Genomic DNA, 13,341 nt, shown 5'->3' with positions numbered 1-13,341 from the left:
TTAAACTTAAATTTAAATTTAGAAATTTGAGTTTAGATTTCTAAATTTAAAATAAATTTCTAAATTTAAATGAAATTTAAATATCTAAATTGAAGTGAAATTTAAATATTTAAATTCGGTAAGTGTGATGACCATGTTCAAAATGCAATTCACTTAAACGTCCTACTTACAAGTTTGGGGCAATTGTCTAGGTAGACTGCTAAGTATGATTTTCAGTCCAAATAAGCATTAGCTTCTCAGGCGAATTGAGGAGAGGTGAGGATCCAGCAAATTTATTCTGGGGGGAAAAAAAAAGTATTGCAAAATACTCCTATTTCTTTCATACTGGAACAGAGCAGTAAATGTGGTCCTCTTTAGGTGCCAGTACTACAACTGAAACAGATCATTTTACTTATTGAAGTTTATTGAGTCAAAGACCTGTCCCTACTTACTTGATCATTCACACTAAAATATTTAGAGATGTTAGTTCCTTAGAACTAACTTTACTTTAAATACTTTAAAGCCTGATTTGGGATTCTGAGCGCCTTTGTTCAGCTTTTGGACTTCTTGAATTTTGAGACTGTGACCTGTTGTCTCAGTTTTTGAAATGAAAATCTATTTTATGGGAAGCCTGCATTTCACAGTAGAAAAAATGTTCTTGCCTTAGTCACTGTCAAAGCCAACTCTTTGTGTGCTTTGTGAACAAGACAGAGAAACCTAGCAGTCCAATTTAGAGAGGAAATTAGAAATTTATAATTACATGGGTTTAAAGAAAATTCAGAGCCTAATTTCTGATTGCCATATTATGAAAACTTGAGTTGTTAACATGGCATCCAGGTTAGTCATCAAAATCACATAAAATCCTCATTGAGATCTTGAATCATTTGTAATAATAACTAAAACTTGGCTGGATGCTCCAGGTAGAAAGATAAGGTATATAATAGTTTTGTGTAAGTTAAAATCTTAATATTTAAAAATCATCTAGAATGTGAAATCTTAAGAGATATTTCTTTCTCAATTATTTGAAGAGGCATATTACTTGGAAGTTTCCATAAGCCTAGCCTCAGCCTCTTAGCACTTGACTTTCACAAAGAGGGGATTAAAAGAATTAAAAAATTGTAAAGGAATTCTTGAGGAGGCGTATGCTTTATTTATCTGTTTTTTTATTTTAAAAAGGCATGTGTTTTTTAAAAGCCATTCAAGGCATACAAATTTATGATTCATAGGCAGAGAAACCAATCATTTCATATATATTAGGAAACTACTGTCATATATTAAAAAGGATGGAACATAATGTGTGACAAGTATGACATTAAAAAATAAAGATATAGGGCAGCCTGGTGGCTCAGCAGTTTAGCACCTGCCTTTGGCCCAGGGCGTGATCCTAGAGTCCCGGGATCGAGTCCCACGTCGGGCTCCCTGCATGGAACCTGCTTCTCCCTCTGCCTGTGTCTCTGCCTCTCTGTGTGTGTGTGTGTGTGTGTGTGTGTGTGTGTGTCTCATGAACAAATAAATAAAATCTTTAAAAATAAATAAAGATAGAAGATATAATAAACAGCATGGAGGTTCTTCAAAGAGTTAAAAATAATCTACAATTCAGTAATTGCACTATTGGGTATTTACCCCCAAAATGCAAAAACACTAACTCAAAGGGATACATACACCCCTGCATTTATAGCAGCGTTACCCGATTATATATACATAGATAGATACATAGATAGATAAAGATAGATATAGATATAGATATAGATATAAATATAGATATAGATATGCTATTCAGCCTTAAAAAAGGATGAAATCTTACCATTTGCAACACATGAGTGGAGCTGGAGAGTATAATCCTAAGTGAAATAAGTCAGAGAAAGATATATACCATATGATCTCACTCATATATGAAATGTAAGAAACAAAACAGATGAGCAAAGGAAAAAAGAAAGAGGGGCAAACCAAAAAATAGACTCTTAACTATAGAAATCATAGAGAACAATTTGATGGTTAAGGGTGAGTGAGGTGATAGGTCAAACATGTGATGGTGATTTTTTTTTGTGTGATGGTGATTAAAGAGTACACTTATCATGTTGAGCACTGAGTAATGGATGAAAGTGTTGAATCACTATATTGTACACCTGAAACTAATGTAGCACTGTATGTTAAAAAAGGATTTATTTTGTATTGACTTTGGCAGTTCATCTTGTAAAGACTTATTAAATGGATTAATATTCTACTTAGATGTCCTTTCTTTAGAGCCAGGAAATACGGGTATCAGAAAGCCATGGTCATCTGATTTCCATTTGGGAAGAAGAAACACAAAAATACTTTGTGAATTATAACAATAACCAAAGAAATTTCAGTGTCTTAATAACCATAAATGAAAATGCAATGTCATCCAATATGGAAATATGTAAAAGAAAAGTTTAGGGAGATTAAGGAGTGACCATAAAAAGTATCTACAGATAATGAAATTATTTTATACCACATGAATTTGTGGTATTGAGATGGAATATTTTTCTCACTGCTACGCTATACTCTCTCATCACCTACCTCTGCCAAGTATTTTGGCTATTAATCTCTGAATTAACTCATTCCCATTACATCATTTTATTTTTTGCTCACTAGCAAGAGGCTATTCCTTTTCATTAATTACAAAAAGAATGTGTCACTCATAAATATACTATCAAAGACTTCCTATGGCATCCTAAAAATTCTACTATAAGCCAGACATCAAATGCACAGCTTCTGTATTTCTCTACACACACTAACACATGTGCATACAGAACAGTCAGTATACAGTTAGGAGCATTCTAAGCTCATAACTGTCTATAGGGCAATATTTAGCTGAGCAGTAAATTTAAATTTATTAGAATTATTTAATGTTCATTTGAACACGTGTATCATTAAGAAAATATGTATGTCAAGGGTCTTTAGTTCAAAAATCCTATAGCTGCCTGGGAGTGCAGGTGAACACATCATTCTGAAGCAAATGGAGAATATATATATATATATATATTCTCCATTAGAATAGAGCCTAAGACACCTCATTTTTTTTTAAAGATTTTAAAAATTTATTTACTCATGAGAGACACATAGAGAGAGGCAGAGACATAGGCAGAGGGAGAAGCAGGCTCCCTGCAGGGAACCCAATGCAGGACTAGATCCCTAGACCCCCAGGGGGTCAGAATCTGAGCCAAAGGCACCACTGAGCCACCCAGGCTAAGACACCTCTTAATCCTCATCCCCCAATCCTGCCAAGCCCCTCAATTTAGAATTTTAGAACAGTGTTTAAGAGTTCTAGACTACCAGAACTAGTAGTTCAAAACTACTAGAGTAGTGTTGCCAATATGAACCATTCTTTGCTAATTCAGCCATTGTGAATTTTAGAATAAAATTCAAAGGGATCTGGGGGCTGTGGATTATTCAAATTTTTAAAAATCTGAGCTCCTGTTACTAATAGAAATCCCAAATGCAGAATTTGTATTTCTTAGCTAATAAAAAAAAAAGAAAATGCATCATATTTTTATTTCTAAACTCATTCCCTGAGCCCCACCCCTGCTGTTTTCCTGAGCGTATACTGTGACTCCCAGTTCTCAACGACCTGTTTATTAGTCAAAGAGGAAAATTATACCTAATTTCCCAGTCGTGGTCCACTCTAGAAAACCCTCCTTTGTTTGTTTCATGACTCCACTTCTGTCTCCGCCCCTTTTTCTCCCACTTAGCAAATTGCATCATTAGAAAATGAATATGGTATGTAGAGCCATCCCTGAAATTTGACCCAGGGAGAGCTGTCATTGGTCAATGATGCTTTGTCCACAATAGGCCTTTTCAGAGACTTGGTGACAGGCAGATTCAGCCAACTGAGAAGGAAAGGGGCTTAGGCAATGCTCTTATAGGTTATTTCTGATTATATTTGCTCATCTTCCGGGAGCGTCTCAGTCTAAAAACTGCCGTCGGAGCCTCAAACTGACTGTTTTCCTTGTTAATTGCCTGTTAACCTGCCATGATAGAAATGTCCACAAGGGAGTGATACAGAGGAAGAATGCTGCCTCTGGCCATCCACGTTGCATTCCTGTCTCAGCCCCTGTCCCCCAAGAGCAGGAGTGTTCCTGACATAGCTTCCAGGTCAGACCAGGTGTCCTAGAAAACCTAGATCTCTAACACCTAGGTCTCTAAAGAAGAGGCCTGCCAGTACTCTCATAGATCTCCTAATGGGATGGAACTCTTTTCACCTTTTAGCCCCTGTATCCCCAAACATCTTCTTTTCACCCTGCTCTGCTAGCTTTTGACTGTTAAAATATGGTTAACTCATTCCCATTTTTTTTCTGTTCTCACTGGCAAGTATCAATTTCTGTTCATTGAATTAAATTATGAATGTCACCCAGAATCCTAGCTAGTATGTCCTAAAATTCAAATGTCTGCCAGATTTTAAGTGCAGAACCTGCCATGTGCGTGTGCCGTCCCACATTCGTGTGCCTGCACGTAGACACAAAGCAATCATTAGTACTTTTTCTGAACAAGCAACTTGAAGCATATAAACTGTTAATTTTAATGAGATGCCTAAGTTCATAACCATTCTTCTTAAGCTGAATACTGGTTTTTAATTAGAAGCTGTTATATTATTAGAGCTGGGCACCCACAGGGTGAAACTAATTCTACTGTGCTGGATTTGACTTCATTGTGGCAGCAGGAAGCACTTTTTAGTCTTTTGATTCTTAGGAGTTACAGGGAGTGAAAGCCTATTATTATATACTTAGGGATACAACCAAAAGCAACTCCCAACCTCTATGACAACTTAGGGTGAGTTCTTGTTTCCTGCTAGCCAGTTGCCACATCATAGGAGAGTTCTGTTATACCCAAGGTCACCATCTCACTATTTTGTCCCAGTGACCCTGTGGTCCTCTCCCAGGAGAGTGACTTCTGCCCTATAGAGAGTTGCTTCACCCCAAGACCCCACAAAAATAGATACTCAAGGAATTTTAAATTCTTAGAAACAAAAGTAATCCTGGAGATTATTTAAACATCAGTTTTATACATGAAAAAAACTAAGGATTAAAGAATTAAATTAAGACCATATGGCTACTTTGACAAAGTTGACCATCATCCATCACCCATTCATTCAGTCAAATTCCCTGAATCTGCCAGTTCTTTCCATTGTGCTCTGCTCCCCTTACTTATATCAGTTCTATTATCTAACACAGTGGAGAAGAGTTTGCTGGTTTTGCCCTTTGAAGGTTAGAGATTTTTAGGAAAGAACAGAGGAATTAGAGAAACAATTTATGTGGATTTATATAAGGTCCTTAAAAACTTGGCCCTTATAAGCAAAATGAAAACTTGTAATTTAAGAGAGTTCATCCTAGGCATCCACATATCCATGCATACCTCATAGGCATGGATTTATAGATTAATTTCAGCTCTGACATAGTTTAACTAATCATTGAAGAAAATTATATTGAGTCTCCTGTGTACCAGGCACTGTGCTCCTACCTGGCTATATTATTTAAAAAAAAAAAAAAAAAAGTGTAGGAAATAACTATAACACAATAGAGTCAGTAAGGTTCTAGAGATCAAGGTTGGGTGCCAGGGGAATACCAAGATGGCGTATTAATTTTTCCTCCATGGAGAAGTGGTCAAAATTGAACCAAGTCCTTACAGATGTGGTGAATTTGCTAGCCATGGAAGGCAGGCTGCTCCCAGGACCAAGACGTCAATACCCAGTGAAGATCTAAGAGGAGGAGGTAGGATGAGGCCAAGTGCCAGGTGGGGAGCAGTCATGGAGTGCCTCAGATGACACAGCAGGTGTTTGGCCTTTGCCTTGCATCCAATAGGAAATTTCTGAAGCATTTTAAAGCAAGGATGATTGATTTTGCTTTTTAGAAAGATTGCTCTGGAGGAGTATGGAAGGTTGGTTGATCAGAAAGAGAGTTGATTCCAGTCAGGCAGGCCACAGGTGTGTAGGTTGCAGTTACCCAGGCATGAGATAATGAAGTCTGTGCTTTGAAGTTGGCCTTTGTCATTAACTTGGTCCTGTTTGGCATTTCATTAGATAGTCTGGCAGATACCAATAATAGGCTGATTAGATTTCTGAAGGAGGGATTGTAAACAAGTTTGGTGATGGTGAGGAAGAGAGTGGAAGGAGGGATAGAACAGGAAGAGAGAGGAGAGAGAACATGTACCTATGCCAAGGTTGGAAACTAACAGGATGAAATTTAATAAAGTCCTCTACTTGGGGGGGAAGAATCAGCATACAAGTTCAGTATTGGGGAAACCTGATTTAACTACAGTTCATGGGAAACAGACCTAGAAGTTTTAGTTGACAGTAAATTCTTTATGTGGCTGCCAAAATGGCTGGTCCAGTCTTGGGGTACAGTACTGAAAGTGAACTGCCAATAGCACAAATAGTCCTGGTCCACCCGTGTTCAACAGTGGTCAGATTACATCTGGGTATCTCGTTCTAATTGAGCTGTTGACAAATGAGAACTTATCCAGAGAGTCTACTTTCCTGTCTGCCCTGCTTTCTTGACCTTTCAAAGTCTTTAGAAACTTCTCCCTGTCTTAATAGAAACTAGAGTCATTTTAGAAGTCTCTTACACATTCTCAGATGCTTAGACTCTCAAGCCAGTCTGTTCTCATTATCAGATTGTCATTTTCCCAGTGTGGTTCTAAGGCTGAAGTTTGGCATGGCATAGGGAGCCCTGTTGTTACCAACCTGGCTTCTCATTGATGATGATTCTGCCTGAAGGGAAGCACAGAAAGAGATCGTGAATTTGTGAGGTGTCTCACACATGCAGCTTCACCTGTACCTCGTGTCTTGGGAAGAGGGACATTCAAATGCCTTACTGCCTGCTGACATACCCAGGTTTAGCAATTCTGTCAGGATGGCCCAAACATGGCAACAGGAATTTAGTATTATGCTGATCCATAAGATCAGTAAGGATGATCTCGATGATGGCATTACTTTAGAAAACAGGCCTTACATGAAGGGGACTTACCTGGTCAGAGTCATTTTCTTGTCTCCTTCCCTGCTACTGCCAGCATCTAGCCCATACCAAATATTTCAGTTGATCATTTTTGAATGAAGGTTCTGTTGTCTTCTGTATTTTCTTCAAGCGTCACCAGACTGTAACAGTGCTACTTGAAATAGCAACTCTGCAAACTGTTTATCAGCCAGTGACCTATGAGGGACTTGCAGCTGAGTATGAATCTTGGGTCCTTTTCTTCATCAAAAATGTCATGCTGTGAGCAAAATGTCAGCTGAACTAAATGGCAGGCTTGGGAACTCCACTCTTGTGCTGGTCTCTTATCTAATCATGGCCTGGTGACACCAATGAGCAGAACACACTTTGAGCACTTACATGTGACAAGGCTCTTTCTACTTTCTCTGAAGCTGGAGTTCTTGTATATGATCTCGAGTCATTGTGCTCGTAAATATTACTAAGCTGTGAGTGGGAATCATGATGTGGGGGGTGGATAAGGCTGCTTTTTGGGGCCTCATTGAACTCAGTCTCCAGTCCTGAATGGCTGATTTTTTTAAATTTTATTTATTTATTCATGAGAGACACAGAGAGAGAGGCAGAGACATAGGAAGGGGGAGAAGCAGGCTCCATGCAGGGAGCCCGACGCGGGACTTGATCCCAGGTCTCCAAGATCAGGTCCTGGGCCGAAGGAGACGCTAAACCGCTGAGCCACCTGGGCTGCCTTGATTGGCTGATTCTAGGTTAGTCTCAGGACTAAGGCAGCCAAGTCCCTGAACCACTTTGTTCTAGCAAGGGGTGGTTAGAATCTAAGCGGAGAGGTGGAAATCCCAATCTAGCTGGCACTAGAAGCTTGAGCCACTTTGGAAGAACCCCTAGGGCACCTTCCTCAGACTCCAGTGCTTTTCTAGATAGTTCTATCTATGTGCACATACCTTCCATCATTGCACTTTCTCATCTGAGGCTGTAGCATTTAGGCATTCAGATTAGTTCAGAGGGAAGCTGGAAGAAATTTGTTATTTCACGTTTATCCTACTTCTGCTTCAAGAAGGCTCTGTATTTCTACCTTTTCATTGCTCAAGAAGTCATCTATCTATCATCTATCTATCATCTATCTATCTATCTATCTATCTATTTAGAGAGGCAAACAGGAGGGAAAGAGAACTAAGCAGCCTCCACACCTAGTGCGTGAGACCAATGTGGGGCTTGATCTCCTGACCCTGAGATCAGACCTGAGCTGAAATCAAAAGTCAGATGCTTAACCAACTGAGCCACCCCAAGAAGTCCCCACCTTATAATCCAACAGTGGTATATTTGTTAATTGAGGTACAGTTTTGGTACAGTTCACATCAAAATGCACATATTTTAATGATGCAGGTTGGTGAGTTTTGGGAAGAGTGTAACCGGTACTATAGTTGAGATAGAAAAGGTTTACATCACTGCTGTACCTCTGTCCACCATTGCCTGTTCTCTTTTTGCATGGACCTAACTTAGTATCATACACTCAACTCATTATGTTGTACCAAACCAACCCTTCCCACCTGGTTAATTTTTTTAACTAAGTTTTAAATATTAGACATAGTTAAGCATAACATTAAAAGGACACTGCATTAAATAACAGCATCAATGTAATATTTTTTTTAAAAAAAAAAGAACCTAAAGTATTATTTGCCACTATTCAGATGTGATCTTTTTGTTTTTATTTTTAAAAATTCACCTAATATTATACTACTTCTCCAAAACAATAGCCCCTTGGCCCCAGAAATAAATTTTGTACTCTTATGAAATGACTTTTTTTTTTTTAATTTTTTTTTTTAATTTATTTATGATAGGCACACAGTGAGAGAGATAGAGGCAGAGACACAGGCAGAGGGAGAAGCAGGCTCCATGCACCGGGAGCCCGATGTGGGATTCGATCCTGGGTCTCCAGGATCGCGCCCTGGGCCAAAGGCAGGCGCCAAACCGCTGCGCCACCCAGGGATCCCATGAAATGACTTTTTAATCTGGGTTTGAACATCCCTTAGCCACCTGTCAGTCTTGCAGTCCGATTGTATGGAAAATGTGGTCCAAAAAGTTCCATTATAGGGATGCCTGGGTGGCTCTGTGGTTGAGCGTCTGCCTTTGGCTCAGGTGGTGATCCTGGGGTCCTGGGATTGAGTCCCACATCAGACTCCCCGCAGGGAGCCTGCTTATCCCTCTGCCTGTGTCTCTGCCTCTCTCTGTGTGCCTCTCATAAATAAATAAATAAAATATGTTTTAAAAATTTCCATTATATTCCATAGTTTTAGCATGTCTGTGAATTAGCCAGATCAGTTTTACACCTTGATCCACCATTTTGGGAGCCAAGCATTTAATTCAAAAGGAAGAAATTAAATTGGCTTCTCCACTAATGTCAACACTTAAGAGTGACCACTCTGGGCAGGTTTCTCAGCCTCTTTGGGCATTGGGGAGAAAATTTAAAGAAAAGAAAGTAAAAGATCCAAAATAGATTTTGTGGAATTGACTGAGTTTAGCTCACATTTTCATTTGTTATTTATTTATACATATTTTTGCTTTTAAAGGATGAAAAGAGAGATTTGAATTTAAAAATTCCAGTAACTATGCTAAACATGTATGTCAAAGTAAATCCCTGAACTGTGACAGTTGTCTAGATCAATTATGAAGGTATGCCAAATTACAGTTTCTAGAAATGTTAGATCTTTAATAAGATATTTTTATTGTAGTATAATTTATATATAGTAAAATTCACCCTTGTTAGTGAAATTTTGTGAATTTTGTCAAATATCTAAAGTTGTGTAACTCTCACTACAATCAAGATATAGAACCATTCCATCAGCCCAAAGATTCCTTTGTGTGCCTTTGTGGTCAGTCCTTACCACCACCTCCAGGTCCTACCAACCAATAATCTGTTTTCTGTACTACAGTTTTAGACTTTTAAATATATAAAATCAAATTCCTTAAGTATTTTGTTCTTGTCAGTTCCAAAGAAGTCATATAAGAATTGAATGAAATTATTTTTTTAATCATAGGAGAAATGTAGTATCAACTATTTAGAGTATCATCAGAAAAGGAATCCATCTTAAATGGCTGAGATTTAAACTTACAAGATACTTCATACAGAGCTGATTTTAAATTTCTGATTTCCTAGTGAATTCTCAGCATGCAGTGAAGTCAGGTGTCCATGCTAAAATTATTTTCCCTGATGCACACATTGTACCTGTGGCATAGCAGACACATGAATATTTATCAATGAATGTTTAGTTGATAGTTAGCTATTGTGATGCTGAGCCTGAAAAGTGCCTATGAAAGTGGGAGTTAGATTGTGAATTAGGTGTCATGTCATGTTGTCATTTTCTGCATGTGCCAGAGGAGGAGGGGCAGCTAAGAGACCCAGTCAAACTATAATATTCACTTGGGCCTCAGAGTACTTCTGATTCTTTCCACTTAACACCCAGCATCACCTGCTCCCAGTTTATCCCTCCCATGGATTTTCTTATTTCCAGATGGTTGAGTCTTACACTTGTCTTCTGCTATAGATGGCTTTGGTGGGGAAAGGAGACAAGGTCTCATGCACCTTGCCCCTGCAGTCCCCTCCCACCCCAGACTCAGCAGGAGGGCCTTCTGAACCAAACTGCTCTTCACTGTTGGACACCTTTGATTTCATGTTGTGCATTTGGAGAAAAAACAGGAAGAAGATAATTAAGTTTTGTAGGATTTACAGGTAATTTCCAGGCTTTCTGCTGAAGGTAGAATAATTGCAGCTGAGACCACTATCCAGTCAGAGTTGTGGGTATGGCCAGGACACCTTTGGTGCCTTCCTTGCTTAGCCTCAGAGCACGTGAACACTGGCATCCCCACTACATCATCTCACTCCAGCCAGGGAGGGGTTGCTCATTCATTACCCATTCATTTTCCAGAATTCAAAGCCTATAGCACTGGAGAGGAAGATGTAGCCTCAAGGGTCTCACAACACTTGGGTTCAAGCCCCAGCCTTTCTTGTGATCTGGGCCAGTTAATATACCTTTCTTTTTTTCTTTTCTTTTTCTTTCTTTTTTTTTTTTTTGTACCTTCCTTGCTTTATCTATAAAATGAATATAAGAACACCTCTGAGGGTGTGTGTGATCATTGAACAGTTCATCCATCCCACAAAGGAACAGGTATCGAGACCTGTTCCTTCCCACACACTGTTCTGGGTGCTGGTGATACAATGGGCTTTTCTCAAGAAGCTCATTTCCCCTACTGAATCTCCCTCCCCTAGGAAAAAGCAGCAAACAAGCATGCAACATGATAAATTTAGTAAGTGCTATGAAGAAAATTCGAGCAATTCAGTAGAGGGAGACAGAGAAATGATTGGCAGTTGCTATTTTGATATAGAGTGGTTAGGAAGGACTCTTTGATAGGATAGTAGTTAAGTGAAGACCTACATAAAATGAAGCAGCCTTGCAACTGTTGGGGTGAATTGGCCCAAGCAGAAGTAGCACCCACAAAGATCTGAGGGGACTCCATGCATGGAGCATTTGAGGAGGGGAAGAGGAGGTGAGAGAGATGTGGGGGAGAGGGGTGCACAGATCAGGGAGGGCCCATCACCAGGGCTTTGGGTGAGTTGTGCTCTAAATGATGTGTAGAGCCGTATAAGGGATGGAAAAGAGGAATAACCGATCTGGCTGCTAAGCTGAAAATAGAGTGTAGGTGGGCAAGGATGAAAACAAATAGAATAATTAGGGGGCTATCTTAGTAATCTGAGTGAGAGATGGTGGTCGCTTGAACTAGAATGATGGCAGCAGAGGGGAGGAAAGAGGTTAGGTTTTGAGGGTCACCAGGGGAATTGCTGATAACAGATGTGGGGCATAAAAGAAACCAAGGAATCGAAGAGGAGTCTTGAGACGAGGCAACTCGAAGTGGGGCATTGTCATTTGCTGAAATAGAGAAAGCTCCAATGCAGGTTGACTTTGGAGGGATACCAAGAGTCCAGTTTTTGGACATGTTATACTCAAGATATCCACCAGATATCCCAATGGAAGCATCAAGTGGACAGCGGAGTCCAAGAGTCTGAGGTGAAGGGGAGGGAAGCATGGAAGTAGAGACTGATGGGAACATCAAGGCACTTGAATGTCAGTGGAGGAGGAGAGGAACCCATCTTGGGCACCCCGAGCTCTAGAGGGGCAGGCGGTATGGGGAGGAGGAGACCCAGAAGGCTGCTGAGCCAGGTGAAGGGAGGGATCGCCTGCATCAGATGCTGCTAGTGGATGAGGGAGAGAAGGACCAAGGAGGGAGCCTGTGCTTCGAGCCAGGGGGCGAGGCATGCTCTAAGCAGCCTGTGTCCAGAAAGTGTCCCATTCAGATGAGGTGTCTCCCCATCCCTTCTCCTTATTTTCTGGTCCTGATGGCAGAAAATATCACCAAAGTAAGTGCCTCAACCAAAGTCAAGGATCCTAGAAATACTTTGAGAAATACTGTTCTAAATCACTCCTGCTTAAGTAAACGTACTTAAGACAAAATCATCCTCCTGGTTGAGGCTGGACCATGTTCCTTGAAATCATGTGACTTCTGAATTAAGACTCTGTATGTCTCATCTCTTTAAAATATAAAAGCAGTAACTCGGAGATGGATAGTTGGATGTTGTCTATGAAAAAAGGAAGGAGAGGAAGAGCATTTGAAAGGGCTTGCCACATTCTTGGCATGATGCCTTCTCTACTTTCAGTTATTTATCATTACATTCATATGTATCATATGTGAAATTGTCAAAATTTGAGTATTTGCTACCATGCTCATAGTTACTTGGTTGTTTAGCTAGAGGGCTAAACACCTGAGGTGTAATGAATAAATGGAGCCCCGCAAGGATCCCAAGTCTCTGTATGATTTTCACTTTTCAGATGCTGATCCATCATATTCTTTAGCTCCTGATTTTTTTTTTTTTTTTGGTGGTGTTGACCAAGTTCTAGTCTTATCAGTGAAAGTCATGTTCAAAATGTTGCACAGCACTTCTCAGTTTACAAAGAATTCTGTTATACAAAAAGCATTTGAGTCTTAAAATAGTTTTGTGAGGTAGGCATCTCAGTTATATTAACTTGATGGTTTTCAAAAGCAAATATCTGTTGCTCCCTCTTCTACTATATCCTGTCCTGGAGTGATTGCCTCCTTTCTTAGCTGCAAATGATAAGCTAATTATTCCTATGTTTAAATTAGAAACTTGATTGATTGATTGATTGATTGATTGATTGATTGATTTAACAGAGAGAAAAGCATGAGGTGAGAGAGCAGCAGGCAGAGGGAGAGGGAGAAGCAGGCTCCCTGTTGAGCAGAGAGCCTGATGTGGGGCTCTATCCCAGGACCCTAGGATCATGACCTGAGCCAAAGACAGACACCTAACTGATGAGCCACCCAGATACCACCCTTA

At 39.7% G+C, this 13,341-nt stretch overlaps 1 protein-coding gene across 22 annotated transcripts in view; it reads left to right on the top strand.

Moving 5' to 3' along the window:
• The window catches only part of SVIL (supervillin), a 230,942-nt gene that overhangs the window by 148,275 nt on the left and 69,326 nt on the right, over window positions 1-13,341 (top strand). The gene's annotated exons all lie outside the window — the stretch shown is intronic.

Source organism: Canis lupus, chromosome 2 (assembly GCF_003254725.2).
Source record: "Canis lupus dingo isolate Sandy chromosome 2, ASM325472v2, whole genome shotgun sequence".
NCBI classification, from domain to species: domain Eukaryota; kingdom Metazoa; phylum Chordata; class Mammalia; order Carnivora; family Canidae; genus Canis; species Canis lupus.
The sequence above is the reverse complement of the archived record's forward strand: the minus strand, read 5'-3'. Positions and strand labels throughout refer to the sequence as shown.